Source organism: Choloepus didactylus, chromosome 2 (assembly GCF_015220235.1).
Source record: "Choloepus didactylus isolate mChoDid1 chromosome 2, mChoDid1.pri, whole genome shotgun sequence".
NCBI classification, from domain to species: Eukaryota; Metazoa; Chordata; class Mammalia; order Pilosa; family Megalonychidae; genus Choloepus; species Choloepus didactylus.
The window spans coordinates 72,324,694-72,332,848 of NC_051308.1; the positions used below are offsets into that span (position 1 = coordinate 72,324,694).

The 8,155-nt window shown below is 33.2% G+C and overlaps 1 pseudogene; it reads left to right on the forward strand.

The window, feature by feature from the left end:
* Window positions 1-3,344: 3,344 nt before the first annotated feature.
* On the forward strand, window positions 3,345-4,310 carry LOC119516288 (annotated as a pseudogene).
* Window positions 4,311-8,155: the final 3,845 nt, after the last annotated feature.

An 8,155-nucleotide genomic window follows, 5' to 3' on the forward strand; every position in this document is an offset into this window, starting at 1 on the left:
AACCGATCAACAATCAAACAAACAGAGCACACTATATCTGACATATCAGTCTCTATTTCAACTCTGAACAGCGGACCAAAGAGTGTGTTGGCTATTTTCAGATGTCTTCATTAAAATATTGTGCTAAATCAAGTTGACTTTAAAAAGCTACAGATATAACCTGTACAAAAGAATATCTATATGATTCACTTTTTTAATGTAACTTTTAATCATATTTTTATTGTAGAATGTAACATATATACATAGAAGGGATAACTTTCCAAGTGCAATTTAACAAGTAGTTAGAGAACAAATTTCAAAGAATGTAATGGGTTACAGTTCCACAGTTTTAGTTATATCCTTATTGTGAAATATAACACATATACAAAGGATATATTCACACACCATATATTCTATCCAAAGTATGCAATCAATGGCTCACAGTATCATCATACAGTTGTGAATTCATCACCACAATCAATTTTAGAACATTTTCATTACTCCAAAAACAAGAAAATAAAAACAATAAAAAATAACACCCAAAATATCCCATACCCCTTATCTCCCCCACCCTCATTATTCATATATTTTTTGTGTGTTTATTACTCATCTGCCCATACACTGGATCCAGGGAATGTTAGTCACAAGGTTTTCACAATCACGTAGTCCCACAATAAAAGCTATATAGTTATACAATTATCATCAGGAACATGATTCACTCTTTACGGGGAATTTCAAGACACCTGCCACTGCTTAGATAGGAAATCATTTAGAAAATTAATAGAAATGTCATAATAAAGAAGATGGTTGTGTCAAGCCTTCCTGTGATTATGTACCCATTGTATCAAAGCCTATAGGGTAGATTCCCTTTTTTAAAAAATTCAGTTTTATCAAGATACATTCACATTCCATAAAATCATCTACAGTGTACAATCAATTGTTCAAGTACCACCATATAGTTGTGCAGTCATCACTACAATCAATTTTTGAACATTTACATTACTCCAAAAAAAATGAAAATAAGAATAAAAATAAAAGTAAAAAAGAACAACCAAAACATCCCCCCAATATTCATTTATTTTTTTATCCCCATTTTTTCTAGTCATTTGTCCATACACTGGATAAAGGGAGTGTGAACCACAAGGTTTTCACAATCACATGGTCACACTGTGTAAGCTATACAGTTATACAATCATCTTAAAGACTCAAGGATACTGGATTGCAGTTCAACAGTTTGAGGTATTTCCTTCTAGCTATTGCAATACCCTAAAAACTAAAAAGGGATATCTGCGGAATGCAAAAGAACACCCTCCAGAGTGACCTCTCAACTCCATTTGAAATCTCTCAGCCACTGAAACTTTGTTTCATTTCGCTTCCCCCTTTCTGTCAGGAAGATTTTCTCATTTCTACCATGCCAGGTTCAGGCTCTTCCCCAGGAGTCATGTCCCACGTAGGTGAGTAGGGCAGCTAGTTTACCTACCAAGTTGGCTTAGAGAGGCCACAGCAGATTCCCTTTTGAGTTTGAACTCTTTTTGTAATTACATTGTCGTATTTTCCCTTTTTTTGATGTTGTTCTTTTTTCATTTGTTTTTACTGAAAAAAAATGAAAGAAATACAAACATGGACAGTGCTATCTTCTTTGGGGCAGAGACATTCAGGTTAGAGTTAGTAACACTTTCCTTACTTCCTTGGAGGATTCAGAAACAAAAATGTGTTCTCCATAATATAAAAATACCAAATAAATCTTGGACCCTGATTCTTGGTAGAATGGTAGGAAACTCATCACAGTTGGAACTACAAAAGGAATAAGCAAAGTTTTATGTGACAAATCAAAGTAAGCTGAAGTGGAGTTTGTTAGTCCTCATTCAAAAGAGACCAAGACTGCCCTGCAAAGAAAACCAAACCAAAGGAAATTAATTACGCCTTTCATGTCGGTTTGACATCATACCCAAACTCTTATGTTTACAAATATTTTTCATTTGTGTCATCCCCACATTTTTGATACTTTGTGACTTTATAAAGAAAATTCAGATTTGGAAAAAAAAAACAATAAAAACAGACTCTGGCATTTTTGATATTAAAGCACTTTATCAGTTTTCCTTCATGTTGGCTACCTAGATACTCTTAATTATCAATGTAGTCTATTTCCACTTCAGATTTCCAGATATGCCAATCCAAAATGTTTCATTTGTACATAATAACTTAAGAAAGATAGTAATTAAATCTGAATACTGTCTAGTTTTCCTGTTTTGTTAACATTTATGCAAATAATTTTTATCAGTAAATTGGTCCTGTGGAACATATATATATGAAAGCATTTTTCACTATCAAAATTTAGTGGATTTATGGTTTAGATTACAATAGGCATAATCCATTTACATCAACCAAAATATTGTGCATGTTTCATGATTACCAAAACTGAGGTATATGTGTTTTTATCAAAAAAGATAAAATGTCATATAATGAGCTTTATAACATCATAGCTCAAAATATATACTGATAATTTTATTCATACATGTTTTAATAATGCTGCTTTGTACATTTTCACATTGGGTAAATGAAAGTAAAGATTTTCAATTAAAAATTTGAAAATTCTCTGATTATGTGGAAAAAAACACCTTTTTTGGTCAAATTATTCCTCAGTTATGTAAAATGGGTGTGTGACTAGCATAAAGTGAAAGCACACATACAATTTTGTACTGGCTGTCATCATTCTTAGTTGATTTCAGCATTAACTACCATCTCATTATGTCCTCAGAGGTTTAGTAATTCTAAACAATAGAAGGAGCTATTCATTCATTACTAAAATTTGCCATAATTCGTTTTTGTTTGCTTAAATATTTGAAGACTAAATTCAACTGTGCTTAAGAAATAGCAATTTCATCAGATTATTTTCTCAGGACTCAAAAATGTGTTTTTAATAATCACAGCATTAGCAATATATGTGAATGGTATGTTAAATGCCAAATAGTATGTAAACACCATTTCAGCATCATTATCATCCTTTTGTATAGAAAAAGAAAGCATATAACCAAATATTCACTCATACCTTCTTATAAAATAATTTAAAACACTTGAAAGACAGGAAAAAAAAACAAAGAAACAACAAACAAAAAAGCCTAAATTTTCTTAGTTGTCGATTTTTTAATTTTTACCATTTACAAAACTACAATTTGAGGGTCTTAGATTTGAGGTAGTATTTAATATCACTTAAAAATTATGGTGGAGGGCTGCGTGACGCGACTACATGGAAGGGCCGCGCGAAGGGCCCTGGTGAGAGAAGGCCGAGCAGTCCCGCAGCCTCCACCGCGGAGAAGCCCTTGTCCCCCCACCTGAAGGGAGAGCCTGGGGCAGACAAAATAGCGGACAGGGAGCTGAATGTGGGAAGTCTCACTACTGGATTGCTAGAGGGAGGAGGATGTTGTCCAGGAATGATTGTGCAGATGACTGAAACAGAAGTTTGGGGGTTATGTATCAAGTCTTCAGAGATCTTTCTCAGCCAGCCTATTCTTTTGGTATTGGAGACACTTGAAAATTTGTGGAGATAGTCATGGAAAGTATACAGATTTACTGCAGTTATTTGAATATGGATGTCTCCCACCAGAAACCAACGATCTTTTCTTAGGAGATTATGTGGGCAGAGGAAAGCGGTCTTTGGAAATCACTTGTTTGCTATTGACTATAAAATAAAATATCCAGAGAACTTCTTTCTCTTGGGAGGAAACCATGAGTGTGCTAGCATCAGTTGCACTTATGGATTTTATGATCAATGCAAGTGAAGGTTTAATATTACATTAAGAAGAATTTCACTCATTATTTTAACTGTCCACCTACAGCTGCAATTGTGGATGAGAAGATCTTCTGCTGTCTTGGAGGACTGTCATCAGACCTGCAATCAATGGAGCATATTCAGAGAATTATGGAACCCCTGATGTCCCTGATACAGGTTTGCTGTGATTTGCTGTGGTCTGACCCATATAAAGACGTGCAAGGCTGGGGAGAAAATGATCATGGTGTTTCCTTCACATTTGGGGATGATGCCAGTAAATTTCTGAATCGTCATGATTTGTACTTGATTTGTAGCTCTCATCAGATAGTTGAAATGGTTATGAAATTTTGCTAAACGTCAGTAGGTTACCCTGTTTTCAGTCCCAAATTACTGTGGCAAATTTGATAATGCTGGTGGAATGATGAGTGTGGGTGAAACTTTGATGTGCTTATTTCAGATATTGAAGTCGTCTGAAAAGAAAGCTATGTACCAGTACGGTAGACTGGATTCTGGATGTTCTGTCACTCTACTTCAAACAGCTAATCCACTGAAGAAAAGATGAAGAAAGGAACTCTGTAAAGAAACCATCTGATTTGTTAAGGACATACTTCATAATATAGAACCATCCAGCCATTTGACACCCTTTACGATGTCACACTTTCAACTTAAGGAGATGGGTAAAGGATCTTAAATTTTTCTCTAATAGAAAGATACGCACACTATATTGTGATAAGTATACTCTTTATGGTATTCAACAAAGTTAAATCCAAATTCAAAATTATCCATTAAAGTTATACCTTCATGTATCACAATTTTTAAAGTTGAAAAGTATCCCAGTTAACTAGATGTAATAGTTGAGATGAAATCATGATGATTCCTCTGTGAAATGTGGTTTTAGTGTTGGTTGGTTGTTTATTTGGGGCTCGTTTTTGTTTCATTTGTTTGTTTTTGCTAGAATAATGGCAAATATTTTTTTTTTTTTAAATTTCCTAAACATTTTTTTGAAGTGAAATATGGAAAGAGCTTTACATTCACTGACTCTTTTTTTTTCCCTTCCTTATTTACTTATCTACCTGTTTAATCTTACTATAAAATTTATACCTCATAACAGTAAAAATGGATTTTAGAAATTGATAGTTAAAAAAAAGAAATTGGAAACTGTGGAAACTGTCCAATACAGTGACATAATCAGCAGTTTGGGCAAACTTTATTGCTGACAGGGAAATTTTGCTTAATGTAGAAATTGCCACTGTTTTGGATTTGTGCACTAAAGTTTTTAACATTTTGATGTTCTAATTCCCGGTAACATTTTTCATTTAACTTTCATATAAGGTTGTATGGTATTACCCAACTAGCTCATAATGTGATTATGTGGTAACTTGGCTTTAGGTTTTAATTTGCATAAAACATCTTTTGGCATGCTTAACTTTCTCTTAATGCCCTCACCTACATTGGTTTCATTTGGTTTTTTGTTGTTTTTTCTTTGTCGTTGTTGTTTGTTTTTTGAGAATCCTTTTTTGACCAGCCTGGAAAGCTAACACTATCTCCTTTTTCCCCCCTCTATAAGGATTTATTAAAATGAATGCTGGTCCATGGGACATTTTGTCAGCCATGAATATTTGGCCCTTAAGCTGTCTAATATTGCCATGTGGATGTTTTATACAATTGATAGTAAGGCTTAAGACACCAAAGATTTTTATACTTCTGATTCAGATGATATTGTATAGACATGCTTTATAGTGAACTATAGCAGCAGTAATTTCTGTACACGATCAGAAGCTTATTGTGGTCTTTCTTTTTCTGTTCTTTCTTTTTTTCTGGGTTTGTATTAACAAATGGCAAGGAATAGAAAAGTCAACATAAAGATTTAGAAGGAGAACTTATAGGACGTAGACTTGTGATTCTTTGGATTTGACACTATTGGATATGATTCTAAAAGCTTTTATTGAGCATTGTCAAATTTGTAAGCTGCATAAGGATGGGCATCAGATTTATAATGCCCAGAAATTCTTTATGTGCAGCCATAAATGTGAAATTCTTGATCTGAATAGTCTTTGAAAATGCTAAATTGAGAATTCTGTTAACATTTTATGAATTGGAGCATTGTGTTACTTCAAAAGACATTTGATTTTCAGCACAATACAAAGTTTTTTAAAATGCATACATCTTTTCTTCTAATTCCATTTTGTTTAAAGCACATTTTAAATGTAGTTTTCTCATTTAGTAAAAGATGTCTACTTAAAAAAATAATTATATAGTATAATTCAAAAATATTATATGTGAATTAAAATGCAATCAAAGAACATTAAAATGATGAAAACATTTTTAAAAGTGTCTTTCAAACTGCAGAGGAATTTTGACTTACAAATTTTGTTGGAATCCAGACAGATATTAGGAAAAACAGTGCTCTCCACCCAAGATGTCATGTTTTCCAGTGAAACGTGTTTTTCTTTCTTTCTTTTTTCTTTTATCCCATCAATCTCTATTATAATGTGTTTAGATATTATAACAATCTGAGGCTCTTAAATGGATTCTACTCTCAAGTTTCTAAAAGCATACAGATAATCTCTTCCTTGAGTATCTCCACAGTATCTCAAAATGAACACATCTAGAATATTTACTTCTTTTTCATATTGAAAATTCTTAATAACTTCTAATTTTCCCTTGAACTATTATAACTGAGGAGTTAGGATTTAAGGGGTGATTATGATTACTGGATCATTATCTAGATATTCCTTTTCACTTTCTGGTATGTTAGACAGAGGGAAATACCTGAAACCTGAAATGTAATCCAGCTGCCTTGATCTCTGATAATTGTATGGTCTTTATCTTGTGCACAACTTTGTGATCATGAAAACCTTGTGATTAACCTTCACTTGTATTCATTTATCCAGTTTTTTGACTGAAAATCTTATGATCAATCACTAAAGACAGCCCTAACATTTATTAATGAAGGGTCTTGAGTCAGCCCAAAACTAACCCACCCCAAGTCCAAAGTTATCTTGATAACCGAAGCTGTATCTAACCAAAATGGGCCTGCCTGACATACGCAGTAGCTTAGACCTTAATCTACAAGTCACCTATACCTCATTATAATACTGAAAATCATGTTCATCATCATATTAAGAACACCGTTTTCTTACATATGTTCCGTGACTAAGCATGTAACCAATCTGTGCATGCTCAATCATTGGATCACTTTTAATTACATCATCTGGGTCCATTGCACTCATTATCCTAAAACCTACCCATCTTTGATACTATAAAACTATCAGAATTATTGCAGTTTGGGGAGACAGATTTTGTACTAGTAAGACATCTGTTTTCCTTTCTCCCACCTAGCAATAAAACTCTTTCTCTCTTTGAAACCCCAGTGTCTCGGGAATTGGTCATTTGAGCACATCAGGCAAAAGAATCCACTGCCTTGGTCTGGTAACTCTATCTTAGAATGACCTGTTATCTTCATTCTTATTCTCAATAGACTAGCTCTGATTCTCATTATATCCCATTTGTAATACCTCGTAGACACTGAATATACTATTTCCACCTTTTATAAAATATATTGTATTTCCAGATCAATTTTGCAAAACTGTTGTTCATCTTTTCACTCTCTGCTTAAGGAAAAACAGTAGATTCCCATTGCCTTTATAAGCGCAAATAAGTCAAATATTCAAAAATTATCATTCAATAATTCAATAGGCTTAATAGTCCCATCAGTATTTACCTCCTATTATAACTTAATTTTAATGATGCATGTCCTAAAGAATAGTCTCTTTTTCTATCATCTTTGCAAACTTTTAAAATTGGAGTCATATATTAAGGATATGGACTCTGGTGTCAGAAAACCTGGGTTTGGATGCTAGCATTTTCAATTTATTTTTATGATCTTGGGAAAGTTATTTAAAGGTGTCAGTTTCTTCATCTGTGAAGTTACCCCATAGGTTTTGTTTGAGTATTAAATCACTTAATTAGTAAAACACTTAGAACAAAACCAGGCAAACAGTAAGTTCCAAGTAATTATCTAAAAATTTTAAATCATTTTCTATATTGTCTGTATTTTCTTGAATATCCAGCCATATACAGCATTTACTCTCTCACAATGCTGCTTCAAATGTTACATAATCTAAGATCCCTCATCTCTCCTCCATCTCCTCCTCCGTATACTCTGGCCTACCTTCAAATGCTTTTCACTTAAATATGCTTTATTTCCAATCTTCCCAGTCTCAGGATATGGCAGCATGTCACTTTAGTTTGCCAAGCCAAGAAATTTGATTATTTTCTCTTTTTTACTTCACTCTGTTTCAACTGATTCATTATCACAGCCTATCAACTCTATGTCCAAAATTTATCTAAAATATTCCTAATTTCCTCTATTTTTATTATTCCTATTATTGTCTGTATCACAGT